The sequence below is a fragment of the Lithobates pipiens genome, unplaced genomic scaffold, assembly GCF_037356315.1.
Source record: "Lithobates pipiens isolate NorthernLeopardFrog02 unplaced genomic scaffold, aLitPip1_a1.2 Scaffold_19, whole genome shotgun sequence".
Taxonomy (NCBI): domain Eukaryota; kingdom Metazoa; phylum Chordata; class Amphibia; order Anura; family Ranidae; genus Lithobates; species Lithobates pipiens.
In genome coordinates this window covers 450,526,181-450,545,254 of record NW_027507764.1, presented here as the reverse complement: position 1 = coordinate 450,545,254, position 19,074 = coordinate 450,526,181, and the positions used below count along the sequence as shown (strand labels likewise).

General features: G+C 42.1%; 1 protein-coding gene across 4 annotated transcripts in view; it reads left to right on the top strand.

Moving 5' to 3' along the window:
• PLAG1 (PLAG1 zinc finger) overlaps nucleotides 1–19,074 on the top strand; it is an 87,051-nt gene that overhangs the window by 49,275 nt on the left and 18,702 nt on the right. For 2 of the 4 annotated variants that reach the window (XM_077492721.1, XM_077492719.1), the window contains exon 2: nucleotides 16,132–16,236. The gene's annotated coding sequence lies outside the window, so the exon portion shown is untranslated. Of the gene's footprint in view, nucleotides 1–16,131; nucleotides 16,275–19,074 lie in introns of all 4 variants that reach the window. The other 2 variants (XM_077492720.1, XM_077492718.1) reach the window with 1 other exon arrangement.

Here is a 19,074-nt window from a genome sequence, read left to right as displayed (position 1 = left end):
CAGCAATATTTTTTACTGCATCCTTTTACTTTTACTGGCATTTCCTGGCAGGAGAAAATTGCCTGTTTTTTACTGTCTGACAGTAAAAATACTGACGGTTGGTAAAACTGAATGGGCGTGACGGAGCAAGTGGAAGGTGCACCTTTTGCAATGTAATTATAAGTAGACCAGTAGTAGTAGTTGTGATATTGCTGTTAAAGAACAATATCAATTTCATTCTGTTTGTAATCAGATGATCTGGAATGCACCAGTTTGGGATGCTGGAACACCTACTGCAGGCTTCATGCTATCCCTCCCACTAATTTTGCCTAATGTCAGTGTAGCAATATTTTCATTAGCCGATGAAGTGATTATAAAAAGCTTTTACTGTTAAATACAGAAATCAAATGGGTTATTAATGCATTCAGGAAAATCTTCAAGTTATACTGGGTGATACCATGTGAATATTTCGTCTTCAAATCTAGTAGATTTGGTAATGTAATTTAATGAACATCAATCAAGCTTAAAAGCAGTTAAAAAAAAATGCTGCTTTGCCCATTTAGGACAAAGTGACATGTCCTCTTGCTAGCCTACCCACTGATACTTCCCTCCTTTGCCCTTGTCCACTGCTTCATTCAGCTGTTGGAATCTTGGTTTAATACCTGTGTAAGCTGAGGAAAAAGAGACAGATTGATGTTATTATAACTTGCTGGTAAAATCCAAGATATGCATCTACATGTTCCCACAGTTGTGGTTGAGATGGTTGACTTGTACTTTTCTGTGCATCCCATGGTTCTGTTTTACACCATTTTAGGTATGATTGGGTAGGAGGCTGGCAGTATGTGGGTGTGTGGATTTATGATAAATGGGTGTTTGTATGTATATAGTATACTGCTTTGGAAATTGCCCTTCATTCAAATCAATTTCTGTGAGAAATATAGAAGCTACCATTGTTAACTACCCTATTTTAGTGAATGAAAAACTCCAAATCATTCATGTCAGTGTCTGCATTGGTATTACAATGTAATCATAAATTCACTGTGAGCACTGTCATGTCAAATCTTTCTTTAGAGGTTGAGAGGTAGATTTGGGGTTAAATTTGATGTATTACTGGATATACAGTATACCCTTTATACAATACATGAAAATAGGGTACTTGGGGCCCCAATTTTATCAGAGAGCAAATAACATGAATTGCAGTTCTCTGCACTGATGCTTGACTCCATAAAACACAGACCATGGTGTAGAAACTACTGTATGTTAGTTGCTCTGCTTAATGCAGTAGAAAGAACCCCTAGTTTGGAGGAAAGACCAGTCACATTATTTTAATACTTTATGTAGCCTTTCCTTTTTTTTTTTTTGTAATTTTTTTTTAAGCTTTTGTTGGTCAGGGCACCACTTCGGTGGTGCCGAGCAAAGCCGTGTGCAGAAGGTGCGTGGATAGCTTCTCATAAGACCATCTACTTTTATTCTTAGTTGAATTGTGTCATATCCCTTAAGTAATACTTAGCAAATAGGTGTTCCCAGGAATGCCTGTATGATTTTTAGAACCAGTTACCCAAAGGGGTTCACCTACTAAAATTGGAGAGCTCAAAATCTGGTGTAGCTCTGCATAAAAACCAATCCGCTTCCAGGTTGTTGTTTTTTTTTTTTTTGTTTGTTTTTTGTCAAAACTTGAACAAGCTGTGCTTAGAAGCAGATTGGCTTACCTGCACCAGATTTTTGCACTCTCCAGTTTTAGTAAATCACCCACAATGTCATACAGCAAAAAAACCTGCAGGGAAATACCTCATACCTCCTCTGGCTCATTAAACTGTATTCGCTCTAAAGAAAACTGAACAGGAGGGATTAAATCTATACACTTTACAACACTGGGGTAAAGAACAGCAAAAAACATCAGTAAACTGATGATACAGCTCCACCAACTGGCTAACTGTGATTATATTTTAAATTATATTATATTATATATGATATATAGTATATTATATATTATATGCAGCATTTCGTATTTATTTGTCGAAAAATAAATCTAAAATTATTCTTTAGTCCTAAACACAATCTATCTACAGACCACTGTATATTTCCTTTACCAGGGATCTTCTCTCACCCAGTTAGGTGATACCTTATAAATTGGTATTCGCTATTGGAGGTATTGGTTTCTGTCTGTCTGAATATTGATTTCTACTTAGTACAGTTATCATCAGTTAGCTGATCTCCAACCCTACTCACACCATCACTGAAGTTACCTGTCCTGACAAATCTTTGCTGTGTACTGGAAGCCACACGGCTGCCATTGTAAAGTTCTGGCTGAGTATCCTGTTGAAAGGCTGTATATTATCCTGCCCATCCAGAAGAGTTTGCAGTGGTGGCCCCCAAGGAGGAGTATGAGCGTGTGCAATCCAAGAACCTTTAAAACTACGAGAGTGCTGGATGTGGGAGAGTTATGTTTTTGCCACAATAGCCAAAAGGGAAACTATAATGGATGTTGGTCAGTATTGTTGTCGGAAGGTGCAAGAACTGGTGCATAGTAAAATGTTATATGTTACACTGTAAGTATGGGGTAGCATGTTACTAAAGGTGAACTTAGCCTTTAGGTTTCACTGATATAGGAAAGCTGAAGTGATAGCCAGGAAAGTAGTATTATCCTAAGGAGTGGTTCGCAATGGCAGCTTTGATATTTTTCATCACATGATTCTGAACACAACTGTATTAACTGATGTTTTATTGACATGGTGTTTTTTTTATTATTACTAAATATTTACAGGTTTTAAATGGTAAAAAGGTAGTTGACATACAGAATCTATATAGAGACATATCACATTCCACAGGGGCATTGTCTGGCTTGTTCCAGTAGGTTAGGAACTACAGCAGAGGCACCTGACTCCCAAATCAAAAAGCTGCCTGGTGCAGTGCAACCTGGGCAGTGAAATGAGGATCACATTTGCACAAGAGGTTTGTATGTCTAATACATTTTTATGATAAGGATAAGATATAGGACCAATGGGAACATCCAAATACATGGGCATCTAAAATGGCACAGAAGTCAGTTATCCAATCCACCTGTCAGTAATACTTCATCCATTCTCATTGTAAAGGAGAATTCTACTTTGAACCAGGAGTTGTTGCAATTAAATTCACCAAATACAACCTAGTATACTTACAGTTGGAAAGCAGCTATCTGCAGTACAAACTGAACACATATTGTAAGCATCAAGCGATAATGTCTGGTATATGTTTCTGACTTAAGCCAACCATACCACTGATGCTGGGGTCAGAGGAGCACTGGGCTCTGCATTACCCTGAAAGGATGGAGACAGTAGAATAACTTTAGATAGACTGACATTGACAGTCCTGACATAATAAATTCAAAAAACCCTGCAGCTGACAGTTCTGAAAAAGATGTATGTGCTCACCCCCTTCACTGCATCATGTAGTTTGACAACATAGCTGACACATAGCAAAGAACTGAAAGCTTGTATTACATCATGGAAATTGAGGTTCAGATTTCGTCAGTTAAGACTTGCTAAGCAGCAATACTGGCCACAGATGAAAACAAAAAATAATACCTTTACACACATTTTTGATAATGGCATGTAAATGCTAAAGAAAATTAAGTTATTTCACAGAGGATTGAATATTAAAAAAATAATAATAATCTTTATATAGTCATTTTGGAAATATACTTCTTAAGTATGTGGACAACCCTCCAAATTATTCAGATGTTAATGTTAAAGCATACAAAGACATTTTAGTGTTAAAATAATCTAAGTGTAGCGGTGCAGTTGCCACTAGTAACAGACAATGCACCAATTCACCCCGCTGCCAGACTCCATACATCACTTACAGAGACAATAAACAGTCTTTTTTGCTGGTTTTGTTTTTGTTGGGGGGTACAACTTGGTTGGGGAAAAGGGTATATGGGTTACCCATAGGATGTTTCAATTGCCATCATATTTTACAGATTACACACATTAGCACATAGTTAGAGCCTGAAGAGATAATGTGCATTTATGATTAATATGATCTTCCTCTTGCATCACCATGCAGACTGTTGCTCCTCCTCTGCTTAACTCCTGCAGACTATTTCTTCCAAGAATTCCCCATCAATTACCGTGTAAATAATGAGGACACCACTCTTGACCGTGTACGAGTGATGGTCCCAGAACTTATTTCCTCCTGCCCAAGACTTATTTTTCCTGCACATAACTTATACTGAACTGAAATAATGTCACATTCTCTTCTATTGAGCAATAAGGACCTACTCAGAACAAGTCCTTAAGAAGGCTCTGGTTTATTGCTGCTACTAAGCCGAGGCCTGCAGTACCTCTCCCTAGAAGTTTAGTAGTTTAAAAGCATTCTCTTGGATGGTGGACTACTGTTCCCAGCCAGCCCAGCTTGCAAATCCTGTGCCCTCAGGCCACATCGATTTGACACATCACCCCACCGTCTCTCCTCTGATCCAGGACTCCCCATTAATCACTGTGTAAATGATGAAGACTTTGCTAATGACCGTGTAGAAGCAACGTTCCCTCACAGACTTCCTGGCTCATCCAGCCCTCCACTGTGGTAACACTCACCGACCTTTCCCTGAGACATTGATGGAGAACTTGACGGGACCATACGTTCCGACAGCTTCACTTGCCCCTCTGCTCCAGTAGTTCTTTATCAATGACCGTTTGATGATAAAGACATTGCCAATGACCGTGTAGAGGCAAAGTTCCCTCACAGCTCTCCCCGGGCCTCCTGCGATCGGCACCCCCCCAGATGGGGATGCCCCCCTGCTGCTGCCTAGTATTCCATCCTCCACTTCACTCAGCCAACATCTCTTCCCAGTGGCACGTTGCCTCAGCTTATATAGGAGGCCCGCACCCTGCCAATTCCAGTTGGGGATTGGTCAGGGCTCCCACACAAGCTGCCTTCCACTCCAGTTCTAGGCCCTGCCCCTCTTCCAGAACATTCTTCCTGGAAGTAGGGGAGGAGCCTCAGAATTAGAGCACAGGTTGCCACACCCACTTCTACCCTGACCATTTCCAGCCCCCAGATCAAAACAGACAGGCCTAACTTGCAGCATAGGCCTGCCTAAATTTGCCTTTTCTGACAGTTGACAAGCCTGAGGGTGCTTGCAGGGCATTAAAAAAACTTCTGCAAGCAACATCTTTAGAGAGGTGTATAAACTGCTCCTGCCCATTGAACTGAATGCCGAACCGCTAGCAGCCAGAAAACCCCCACAAAAACTACAGTAAAGCACCGCTAAAAATAGCACCGCTTCACCGCAGACAATGCCCCAGTGTAAAAAAACACACACATAAGGGGTTATTTACGAAAGGTAAATCCACTTTGCACTGCAAGTGCACTTGGAAGTGCAGTCGCTCTAAATCTAAAGGGTAGATCTGAAATGAGTGTAAGCTTTGCTGATTTTATCATCCAATCACGTGCAAGCTAAAATGCTGTTTTTTATTTTCCTTGCATGTCCCCCTCAGATCTACAGTGACTTTACTTCCAAGTGCACTTTCAGTGCAAAGTAGATTTTCCTTCAGTAAATAAATCCCATAGTGTTGTAGAATTCAGAACTCATCTTGTTTGAGGATCTATTTTATTATTAATGTGTAAAATAAATAAAATCTTGCACCCAGTGTGCATTATTATTATTATTATTATTATTATTATTATACAGGATATATATAGCACCAACCGTTTACGCAGCACTTTACAATATAAAAAGGAGACCAGTTTCAATACAATAAATTACAAGAGGATTAAAGGAGTTGTAAAGATAGGTTTTTAATCTTAATGCTTTCTATTCATTGAGATCAAAAACTTTTGTGTGCAGCAGCCTCCCCAGCACCCTCTAATTACTTACCTGAGCCCTATCTCTCTTCAGCAATGTCCACGAGTGTCTAAGCCTTCCGGAACACTCCTCCTGATTGGCTGAGACACAGCAGTGGCGCCATTGGCTCCCACGCCTGCCAGTGAATGAATGAATGAATGAAATACTTGTATAGCGCACAATGCGAACTGAATCGCCTCTAGGCGCTGTGGCGAGCTTTGATCATCTGCTAAAAGAGGAAGGTCTTGAGTTTTTTCCTAAAAGCCAGGTGATTTTCTTCCAGGCGGATGTTGATTGGTAGAGCATTCCATAGACGAGGCCCTTGGACAGCGAATCTCCGATCACCCTTGGATTTATACCGGGCTTTGGGCACGAGGAGGAGGTTTTTGTTGGCTGATCGAAGACTGCGGTTTGGTGTGTAATGATTTATTTTCTCCATTAGGTATTGCGGAGCTTCTCTATGCACGCATTTGTGGGTGAGGCAAAGGGTCTTGAACGTGATCCGATTTTTTACGGTTAGCCAATGTAAGCTCCTCAGTGAAGGAGAAATGGATTCCCAGGGTTTTTTTCCTGTTATCAGCCTTGCCGCCGTGTTTTGGATCAGTTGTAATCGCGCAAGTTGATATTGTGGTAATCCTATGTAAAGCGAGTTTGCGTAGTCCAGTCGTGAATTAATGATTGTTCCAACTACCACTGCTTTGTCATTCTTTGGGATAAAAGGGATGAGTCTGCGAAGCATGCGCAGCAGATGGTGAGATCGACTGACTACAGATCCTATTTGCGCATCCATTGACATTTGTGCGTCTAAAATAACCCCGAGACTCTTCGCTTTGGTCTTTGGGGAGATAGTCTGCCCAAAGACGGTTGGTGGAGACCAGGAGGTTTTGGTTGCGGGCTTATGATTTGGGTGTAAGATAAGAAGCTCTGTCTTTGATTGGTTCAGCTGGAGGGAGTTGGTGGTCATCCAGTCCTCTATTGATTTGAGGCAGTTTTCAAGTTGTTGTTGGTGATCTTTTTTTCCATTGATCCGGAAATAAAGTTGCGTGTCGTCAGCGTAAGAGTGGAAGCAGAGATCTGAGCATCTGATGATTTGAAGGAGTGGGCGAATGTAAATGTTGAAGAGAACGGGTGACAACGGAGAGCCTTGAGGGACTCCGCAGGTGACTGCCCGAGTTTCGGAGAGGAAGTTTCCTAGTTTCACTGTCTGTGACCGATTTCCTAGGAAGGACGCGAACCATTGGAGATCTATGTCTTGGACTCCGGCTACTTCTGTGAGGCGGACGAGTAGAGTATTGTGATCTACTGTATCAAACGCTGCACTTAGGTCTAGCAGTACGAGGAGACACGGCTCTCCGTCATCTGCTGCTTCGAGGGCGTCATCCCAAATCTTGAGGAGAGCTGTTTCTGTTCCATGACCCGGGCGGAAGCCTGATTGCAGCGGGTCCAGGAGTTTGTGAGTATCCAGGTGAAGTTGTAGCTGATGTACTACAGCTTTCTCTATGATCTTAGAAATGGTGTTGAGGCTTGTAATCGGCCTACGGTTGTTTGGATCCTGAGGGTCCAGGTTTGGTTTCTTGAGTAGAGGCCAGTCATAGTCGGTCAGCCAATCAGGGGAGAGATGGGTCTGGGCCAGGTTGGGGCTCCATGTCTGAATGGATACACAAAGCTCTGACTCGGTTTGGGTGCCCCCATAGAGAGCTGATGGCTGAGGGGCACTCGATAGGAGGGAGGGGCCCTGAGCAGCAAAGAGGGACCCAAGAAGAGGAGGATCCCAGGCTGCTCTTTGCTCAGAGGAGGCAAGTATAACATGTTTATTTATTTTTTAAACAAGGCTTTACAATCACTTTAAGAGGACTCTGCTCAGAAGAGCTTATAATCTAATAACATAAAATGTGTAATCAAACAGCAACATATCTGAATACAAGATAAGGAAAATATAAACACAAAATTCTTGTGTTGTCCAAATTGTGTGTATCATACACTCAAATACATAAATTCATATCACAAACAGTAAATAAATCAAAGCGAGAGAGAGTGGGCATGGGCTCCTTGTGCACTATTCTTTTTAATAAAGATAAAAACATAAGTAAACATTCACAATGTGAAGCTCAAAATAGGCATTGTACTAGAAACAATAAATAGAAGCGTATCAAAAATGAATCAATATGATACGGCACCATAATACACCTCTTATTCAGAAGGGATATGCTATTCTTGCCTTTCATGTTATTGATACTTGTGATACACTTTGTAACTTGAGTAGGGCTAAAACAACTAATCGATTAATTGACAACTAATAGATTATGAAATGAATCGATTACTATTTTCATAATCGATTAATCGGCCAGTAACATAATGGGGTTAAAAAAATGAAAATGAGCCCTTTATAGTACAAAAAGAGCAAATCGCTACTGTAAATATTACTTTCACTGTTCTACAGTAAAATAATTATAGTAGAAAAAGGCAGATAATCACTACTGAAAGGGGTTAATTATTTTACTGTAGAACAGTGAAAGTAATATTTACAGTAGCGATTTGCTCTTTTTGTACTATAAAGGGCTCATTTTCGTTTTTTTAACCCCATTATGTTACTAAACGTCTTAGGCCTGGTTCACATCTATGTGTTTATTGGTGCTTTTTGCAGAAATACACTACAGTTCATTTCCTATGGGACACATTCACATCTGAAAGGGTCAGGGACTTTAAACGCAAAATGGTGCTTTATTGGTTCTATATACTTCAATGGAGAAGCTGCAGAAAAGCATGAATGCATTTTTGCAGCAATTTGTGTTTTTCAATCTGTCCAAAAAAAAAAAAAGCAAAAATGCAAATTTCTGTAAAATCACGTGCGCAAAAATCAAAAACGCACAGCAAAAAGCACTGCAGAAACAGATCAAAAGCAAAATACTGGCCACCCAGATCAATTTTCAGATGAGAATATTCCGAAAAATCTTTGTACATTCGCTGAATGAAAGAATTTTGCTTGAAATTTTCACTTGTTTTTAACATTCTGTTTTTAAAATGAATGTAATTTCGGAACGAAAACCACATACATTGTCTGAAAATTCCTTTCACTAAGAAGTTTTCGATTTCCAAATTTTCCGGTCACTGTGGTTGAAAATGAACATCAATTTGACCCACTTTTTTTTTATTTTTTTTAAGGTTATTAACTGATTAATCAAAACAATAATCGGCCAACTAATCGATTATGAAAATAATCGTTAGCTGCAGCCCTAAACTTGAGCAACCTAATGCCGCGTACACACGATCAAACAATCCGGTGGAAAAGTCCGGCAAACTCAAGTCCGCCAAACAATCCCCCCGTGTGTAGCCTCCGGCATACTTTTTTGACCCGACAGTACGGCGGACTTAGAATTTCGGCTTGCACAAAAATTTGCACGCCGTACTCGCATTTCGGCGGACAATCCGGCCGTGTGTATGCAAGTCCGCCGTACTTTTGAAATGAGCGGACTTTTCCTGCCCGGAGAAAAGTCCGCTAATTTCGAGCGGGTCTCCAGGTAGGCGGGGCCCGCAAAGGAGACATCGCTGGCCCCGCCGCCTGGTATGGACTTAAAGGGGAACCCCAACGCCGAAGAAAATCGGCGTGGGGGTCCCCCCCAAGTCCACAACAGACCCTTGTCCGAGCACGCTACCCAGCCGGCCAGGAAAGGGGGGCGAGCGAGCGCACCCCCTCCTTAGCCATACCAGGCCCCCACCCCAAAGCACCTTGTCCCCATGTTGATGAGGACAAGGGCCTCTTCCCGACAACCCTGGCCGTTGGTTGTCGGGGTCTGCGGGCGGGGGCTTATCGGAATCCGGGAGCCCCCTTTAATAAGGGGGCCCCCGGATACCGGCCCCCCACCCTATGTGAATGAGTATGGGGTACAATGTACCCCGACCCATTCACCTGTAAAAAAAAAGTACAAAAAAAACACAACACACGAGATAAAATACTTTATTGCACAGCTCCGGGGGTCTTCCATCTTCGGGGGTCTTCTCGCAGGACTCCTCCGCTATCTTCTTGTAGCTCTTTTGCTAGCGGAGGAGTCCGGCTTTCTTTCTCGCCGCCGGCCTCTTCTCCCGACTTCGGGGGTCTTTTGTACTTTTATTTTACAGGTGAATGGGTAGGGGTACATTGTACCCCATACTCATTCACATAGGGTGGGGGGCCGGTATCCAGGGGCCCCCTTATTAAAGGGGGCTCCCGGATTCCGATAAGCCCCCCGCCCGCAGACCCCGACAACCAACGGCCAGGGTTGTCAGGAAGAGGCCCTTGTCCTCATCAACATGGGGACAAGGTGCTTTGGGGTGGGGGGGCACCCCCCATGTTGAGGGCACGCGGCCTGGTACGGCTAAGGAGGAGGGGGCGCTCGCTCGCCCCCCTTTCCTGGCCGGCCGGGTAGCGTGCTCGGACAAGGGTCTGTTGTGGACTTGGGGGACCCCCACGCCGATTTTTTTTCGGCGTTGGGGGTTCCCCTTTAAGTCCATACCAGGCGGCGGGGCCAGCGATGTCTCCTTCGCGGGCCCCGCCTACCTGGAGACGCGCTCGAAATGAGCGGACTTTCCTCCGCGTGTGTGGGCGAGTCCGTTCATTTCTAAAGTACGGCGGACTTAGTACGGCGGCTTTAGTACGCCGTATTAGTCTGCTGAAAAAGTGCCGTGTGTGGGCAAGTAGCCCGTTCGAAAATTCCGACGGACAGTTTGGCGGACGTCCACCAGACTAAGTACGTCGGACAGACGGCTACGTGTGTACGCGGCTTAAGTTACCTGGCTGTACTGTTTTCTTTTGTATTGTCTAAAAATATTTGAAAAAAAAAATCAATAGCGCACAAGTACTATAAATAAGTAATTAAAAAATAAAAGTTCATGCCAAACAGCCAGTACGTCCATAAGTGACCCACAATAATGTTTGAGACACAGACAAGCATAAACAGCTCAGACTGGCGATTACCTTCAATAAGGACGACCATTGAAGGTAATCACCAGCTGTGGGGACAGCCATGACTATCTGCGGCCATTCAGCCTATACAATGCATTCTATTGGCTGGGAACCCACAACTATTTGCATAGATATTTCATTCCAGCCACAGAAAACCACAGTTTTTTTGCTACTGAAAATAGCAGTGTGCTAATGGCCCGTGTGAAAGGACCTTACCTTTTTGGAGTAGCATCATGAATGCTTTGTTTTTGCAAACTTTTACACTTATTTTTATGTAGTGTTTGCTAGGTATACAAGTACATGTTGTGGCATGTAAATGTTTATATTATGTTATGTAAGAGAAGGTACTTAAATTAGAAATTAGGCAAAGTATGAAGTAAAAAGTGACTGTGCTCTTATACATGTGATTAATTGTGATAATCTCAAAACATATACCAACTAAGTGAAGATAAATCTAACTTTAAATATTAATACCCAATGATCCTATATAATAACCAAGTGATAATAATTCTAAAAACAATGTCCAGTGATCCTACAGTGATATAAGCATGTGCAAAATATAAGTTTTTAAACTCAAGCAAAAAAAGTGAATCTGTATAAAAAAACAAGACTCCAAAAAATCAATCAGTGTTCTATTAAAAATGATAAAATGTTTATCTATATAGATATGTATTTATTATACATTTGTGTGCAAAAAAATATGTGTGTCTAGAAATCCACACTCTATTTCTCCAAATTATATGTCTCCAAGCATAACAGATGACAGTATAGTCCTCTTCTATGAAGTAATTCAAAGTTAATTCCCATAAGCAAATATTTAATATATTGCAACTTATCAATTATTAGATGGGGTGGCTGCATTCTTTTATTATTATTTTTTGTTTGGTCTTTCTTGTACTTTCTTCTGGGGATCCAACCAGTATGTTTTTTTGTTTTTTTTTAAAAGCACAAACTCTCCTGCAAATATAGCGGTTAGACGGTTGAGACAAACCATTTAACACTGGCAGGGGTGCTTAGAATGAGCAGCTTTTATTTATGTAAAATCTTCATCCCAAAAGGAAAAACAGTTTTCTGTAATTAATTATAAAGTGTTAGATGGAGTTTGGCTTCAATTTGTTAGTGTATCTAAGCCTGCTAGTACATCTAACATTCTCCTCCCCCAGATTAAAAATACAATGCTAGGTGGTCTCCTCCCACTGTAGATTATCCAGTTATCCACCATAACCAAATCCAATCACTGTTCAAATCTTAGACTTCACCTCTGTAAAAATTCCAAAATACATGGTTTCATAAAGCGGGAGTCCGCCGGGACTCCGCGTTTTTTTTTTTTTTTAAAAAGCCAGCAGCTACAAATACTGCAGCTGCTGACTTTTAAAATAGTGACACTTACCTGTCCAGCGCGCCCGCGATGTCGGCACCCGAAGCCGATCTCTTGATCGACCCTCGGGTGCTGCCGCCGCCATCTTGGGTATGGCAATCAGGAAATGGAGCCTTTCGGCTTCATTTCCCGGTTCCCTACTGCGCATGCGTGGGTCGCGCTGCACAATAAGGATGGTCCCCGCTGCCTCTGGGATCTGTGTGTTTCCCAGCAGGCAGCGGGGCACTTGCGGAAAGGGGCGGGCACTTGCGGAAAGGGGCGTAATCTACGCCCCTTTCCGCAGAGAGCTATCCCGGAAGTGGGTGCAGATACCTGTACTGTACAGGTATCTGCACCCCCTCCCCCCTGAAAGGTGCCAATTGTGGCGCCGGAGGGGGGGAGGGTTCCGATGAGCGGAAGGTCCACTTTAGGGTGGACCTCCGCTTTAACCAATGGAACCATCAAGTTTACTCATTTGTTCTCGCACAGCATTGAAGTCCATTCACATGTGTGGGAACTTTGGCTTGCATGCCTGGGATGCCAATGATAAATCCAAGGGAGATCTGACTACGTTATTTTTTAAGGGAAAACACCTCCTTGGACCCACTCTTGATAAGTCATCAGCATTTCCTTTGATGGTCAGAGTGAGCTCCTGACTCATCTACTACAGCAGTAGTGCAGACAATGGGAGCCTTCCTCCCACTCAAGCCAAAGGGTTCAAAGCCAGAAGTCATCTAACCCCTCTGCTCACTTTTATGTATGAAGATGCACTTCTACTTCTCCATGTTAGGGGTGTTTGTTTATCCTGCTGGGTGGTTTACCCCCTCTGTATTTGGGTAATTAAGGTGTTCCTTGTGGTCTATGGCTTGAATCCTCAAACTGGGCATCTTTTTTAAGCGGACTCTTTCACCCTGCTGATTTTATTGCGCCCTATTGTGCATCTTCCTTGCTTTCTTCTGGATTCTTTGCATCTGAAGGAATCTGATTCCTACCTCCTATAGGAGCATATCCTTGGGAATGGCATCCTACTCAGACTTGCACTCATCCCTACAGATGCTCTTTAACTCTATCACTCTCTTGAGTGAACTATTGACCTAGGAATCCATTCCCTACTGCACCTTTTCCAGGAAAAGACCTTTTTTATGACCGCCCTAGTGCGTTTTTTTAGCAGCCCCTTTGCAGAACACTCATTAGCCCTCCTTTTAAGATGGTCCATTTGCCGGAGTAATGTTGAGCATCCTATCTCCTGCAGACTTGGTCTAAATATGGATATCCATGTATCTAGCACCTGAAGTCTTAGATCACTGTCAAGTGGGGTTGTTCAGCTCAAATCTTTGCTAATGGAGTCCACTTTCTGTGGACCCTCAACCTCTTCCCTATGTATAGCCGACTTTTCCTGTCCCCTCATTATTGAAGGATGTGAGTTTGATGAAGGATGTCCCTTTACTATCCTCTCTGTTCCCTTGTTCCCTTCAGATTTTTTATGGAATCTGGTCTCTGGAGAAAACACTAAGGTGGTCTCTTTGGACCTGAGAAGTGCCAGAATTTGGAAGGGTTGAGATGTTCCCATCTCCCTGCTCTGGATGGATCCCTTCTATAGGTGTATCCTATCTAGCCCTTTTGACTGTTTTTTCAACACCGACATTTCCAGTCTCATCTAGAACTTCTGTGGGTTGGTACTTTGGCCAGTCCTTCACTGGACATCACCTCGGTGCTGCAAGGCATGTACCTGTGGAAAATTCTGGGAACTCTCCCTGCTACATGTCAGAAGACCTGCACTCTATGCCCAATAAGTGTGTGGTTTGTTGCGCAGGGTTCGGAGAGGGGGGTTCCAGTCATTCTGGTGGCACCAGCCTGGCGCAGAAGGCCCTGGATCCTGGAGATTTTGAGATTGCCAATAGATGGGCCATGGAAGCTTCTGCACTGCCCTGATCTACTGTCTCAAGGCCCTATATTCCACCCCAATTTACAGTCACTAAATTTGACAGCATGGCTATTGAAGCAGGGTGCTAAAGGATCCTGGCATATAAGGACCAGTGGTGTCTACCTTAGATCTTCCTAGTGAACGCTTTCCTAGCATTCACTATCATAAGGTCTGGAATACTTTTATATTGCTTGGTGTGAAGCCAGAAAATGGCATCATTGGAAATACGTGATTGGGAGAATTCTCTCTTTTTTACAGTCGGCTGTGGAAATCAGATTGGCTTGGAGTACAATTAGAGGTCAGATTTCGTAACCTGTCAGTATTCTTCCAAAGGCCTTTAGCCTCCCATTCACTGGTCTGAACCTTTATACAGGGGGCAACTCGTTTGATTCCCCCATTAGGTCCATGGGATTTAAATTTGGTGCTGTCCGTGTTACAGAAACAACCATTTGAGCCTATCAAGGAAATTCCATTAGTCTTGCTGTCACTCAAGCTAGCCATCCTGATGACCATCACTTTGGCTAGAAGGGTGTCGGAATTTGTGGCCCTTTCATATAGGGAACCATACCTAATTCTTCACCACAACAAGGTGGTGTTGCATTCTATTCCATCCTTCTTGCTAAAGGTGGTGTCGGCCTTTAATTTAAATCAGGATCAGAGGCAACTACATTTCTTGGACATTGTCCAGGCAGTCAGAGTTTATTTGTCTAGATCTGTGGAGATCCGAGGATCAGACTGCTTTTTTGTTTTACCAGAAGGACACAAGAAGGGACAGACAGCTTCCAAAGCTTCCTTTGCCAATTGGATCCTCCAGTTGGTCATTCAGGTCTATGGTCTGAAACATAAGGCAACTCCCTTTAGGGTGAGAGCTCATTCTACCAGGGGTGTAGGAACCTCCTGTGCTTTTTTCCATCAGGTTTCTGTGGCTCAGATTTGTAAGGCTGCTACCTGGTCTTTAGTGCATATGTTCACAAGATTTTATCAGGTAGATGTTAGAGTATCCGAAGATCCGGCTTTTGGCCATAGTATACTACAGGCTCATGTTTAAAATCTGATGGCTATTTTTGTTTGGCAGGCTGTCTCCCTCCCCTCAAGGTTATTGCTCTGGGACATCCCAGTAGGTAATGAATATTGGCCTAACTCTGTGTCCCATGATGTATGGTAAAGAAAATAGGATTTTTTTCATCATACTTAGGCCGCGTACACACGGGCGGATTGTCTGCCCAACTAAGTTCGGCAGACAATCCGACAGACAGTCCGTTCAAAATTTGCATGAACGGACTTGACCACACACGATGAGCAGACAGTCCGCTGAAAGCGTGCGTGAAGACGTGTACAGCACGTACGACGGGACTAGAAAAACGACGTCCTATACACTGCAATGCAACCTTCGGCCGTGTAAACCCTTTCTGAGCATGCGCCATACTTAGTCCGTCCAACTTGCCTACACACGAGCGGACTGTCCGCTGAAACCAAGTTTGGACGGACAAAACCAAGTTTGAACGGACTGTCTTACGGAAATTCCGTAAGACTTTGTTCGTCAGACTGTCCGCTGAAAAAGTCAGCTGAAGCCCACACACGAGCGGATTGTCCGCTGAAACACTGTTCAGCGGACTAAGTTGGACAGACAATCCGCCCGTGTGTACGCGGCCTCACCTGTAAAACCCTTTTGTTTGAATACAACATGAGACACAGAGGTCCCTCCCCTCTTTTGAGTATTCAGTGCTTGCTACAAAACTGAAGTATTTCCTGTATGGGAGGGGTCTAAGACTTTGTCTACCAGTGTCTATTCACCTAGAGATGGCGTATATCCCAGTAGGTAATGAATATCAGCCTAACTCTGTGTCCCGTGTTGTATTCAAAGAAAAGGATCTTACAGGTAAGTATGACGAAAAGATCCTATTTTTATGCTTCTTAGACATTATTGCACAGATTTAGCTACAACAGATTAGTAGTAGAGGATCCATGCTATAAAATGTGACAGATCAGGCAGGGTAATACTATATCTGTACTTTTCCCCTTAAATAGTAGACAATGCTCTACATTCTACCACTTCATAAAATATTGCACCATTACTTTACTATATCTTGTGTTACTCTTCACAGATCTAAGAAAATGGGAACTACTAAAGTCTGGTCTCTTCAAAGACGTGCTAGCGGGACAGGTTAAAGACCAGAACTGAACTGAGGAATCTACTGGACAACCATCAGGTGTGAAACGAACGGAATCTGTCAATTTACATTTTTAAGTATGACTTTTATTTATTTCTTTAATTTAATACATGAGTTAATTTTTCTTTACATATGACTCTATAATTTGTGTTAATAAGATAATTAAAATGCCTCCATTAAGGTTTCATAAAGTCTGTTTGATCAGTTTACCTTTGGGACTTTAGAGATGTACTAAGAGATCAAATACATGTACATTCCCTGTGTGCCTGATTAGTATTCAGACTAATTTGCTCTGAAGTAGAGCTAAGCTCACTCTGCTTGTAAAGTCTTTAAACTATTCACTGGCACATATGCTGGTGTAAAGCACTGTAAATATAAACAGCCCTGTATTGGGAGAAACCAGTGAGCGGGCTTGGCAAAGATCTGTTTGCCCTGCAGCAGAGGATCTTGCATCCCTTGTAGTTGATTTACTAAAACTGGAGAGTGCAAAATCTGGTGCAGTTGTGCATGGAAGCCAATCAGCTTCTAACTTCAGCTTATTCAGTTACCGGTAAGATTTGACAATAAAACCTGGAAGATGATTGGTTTCTATGCAGAGCTGCACCAGATTTTGCACTCTCCAGTTTTAGTAAACCAACTCCATTGTCTGCTTTGTTAAATACTATTCATTTTTAGACTTTTCTTCTCTACCTTGAATTGTAAAATACATGTTGCTTTACAGTCACTAACAAAATATAATCACTCCTGTTTAAAAGGTGGTATGTGTTTAATGTTCTGAAATTACTGAATCAAATGTACAGTGCAAAGGCTGGGAAATTTTACAAAAATTAAATGCAAATACACCACAATTTACAGCATACCGTATAACCGTTTAGTAAACTATGTGCCATATACAGTATAGTGAATCTGCGAATCTATGAAATGGATGATGTAAGCAGATGACTAAAAAGTTTGTGGATGGCCAATATCCGATGTTGAAACAATCTGTACATGCCCATTTAACTTCCAGTGATATCTGTTTTTTCTCTATTGTGTGAACATTTTAAAATCGACATTAAACTAGCTTTAACTATCTATCTGTAGCCAAATATATATATTTTTCTCTTCAGAGCATCATTACAGAGATGCTATGTTGAGAAATGTGTGTTTAAAGCAGATCTTTAATGCATCTGAGCACCACAAACTAAAAACATTTAATTTATTTTTAATATTCAAAGCAAAATCCCCCCCCCATCCATCCGTGTCTCTGTGCTTTATTTTTTTTTTGAGAAATCAGTTTGAAAAACAACCCTATGGCATTTCTGGCTTTGGCCAGCTTGAGTAAGGGCAAATGATTAATGTAGCATTTACTTCCTGGAATCCATCTGCCCTTAGCTCAAGCATGCATACATGAGAGTGAGCTTAGCTGAGAAAACCCCTGCTCCTCTTCTGCCCTTCTGAAGACTCCTGGGATGTATGACATAATTTGCCTAGGTAAGAAACCAGGAAGAAATGTAAGCAAAAGAAAAACTAAAAAAACAGTAAATATGATCTACGTTCCTATCTATGTACTAATAATTAAAAACAATCAATATTGATTGGAAGAGTCAAGTTCCACTTTAAAAACGTTGTAGGGTTTGTTCTGGACAAGTCGGCCAGTATTTTTCTTGCCTAAAATAGCCCTTTAGAGTATAACAGAATATAAAACAGAATACCAATAAATGAATACACAATCTGAATGCTCATGTTCTGTACAGATATGGAACTTTTACACACAACCCCATGTTTTCCTCTATGTAAAGCAACTTGTACTTTTTGTTTGTTGCCCCATTCAAGTCTATTTAATTTTGTTAAACATGTTTTGGGGTAACATAATCCAGTGTCACCACCCATGTCCTTCTTATCTCTTTTGGAGCTTTAGTAGGGACTTCTTTTGATCCTGCCCTTAAAAACCTACTCCTTTTTTTCAGCTACTATATTTACCTATAGAAAACACAGGAATAAGATATACAGCCTAATATCTAAAAAGGGTACCTTGTACATAATATCTACAGGGGTAGAGAGTTCCAGGAATTTTAGGTAGCATGGCCTTTATTAAAGCTTATAAAACACAGAGTGATAGGTCATAAATTGTAATACTAAAATCTAGATTAAAAGGAACCTAGGAGTATAAAAAATATTGTAGACTGATATCCTGATCCTCACTACTTATTGAGTCACTCACCTGGAACAATCATGCAGTCAGTAAAGTCTGCAAAATCTGAGTTTCCCATGTGACTCTTTCCAGGTCTTTCACTCTCTGCATAGTGAATCCAGAATCAAGCACTGTAAAACCATTTTAGCAATGGCAGCTTCTGTTTTTCTATCCGCAGTTTCTCCTGCGAGATGATAATACTTGTTTTCACAAAACACAGTACATGGGGAAACAAAGCCTTAGGCTGGGTTCACTCATGCTGTGGCCGCGACTCACAGCAGGGGGCAGGTGCGTCCCTGTTCACCGACTCGAATCAGGTCCAAATTTTTGCCTGAATTTGCACCTGAATCTGTACCAAAGACACACTGGACCCTTCCCAAATGCGGGAGGTGGCTGCCCCAGTGGTGTGTGAACCGGCTCCATTGCACGCTGGACACGCTCTCCTGTAATGCGAATTGGATGTGGAGAAACCCACATCCAATTCGCATAAGTGTGAATCCAGCCTTAAAGTTTAAGTCCAAGCAAAAACGAACTAACTCTAAATCTGCTCTCTTGACACATTCTAAACCTAATCTATCTAACCCTGTTAAGCAAAAATTGCTGTACTTACCTATTCGGCAGCGGATACGATCTGGTTTCCAGCAGCAGTAGCTATGTGCAGGAGAGGACTGACAACGGCTGTGAAATTCATGGGAAGGGACGTT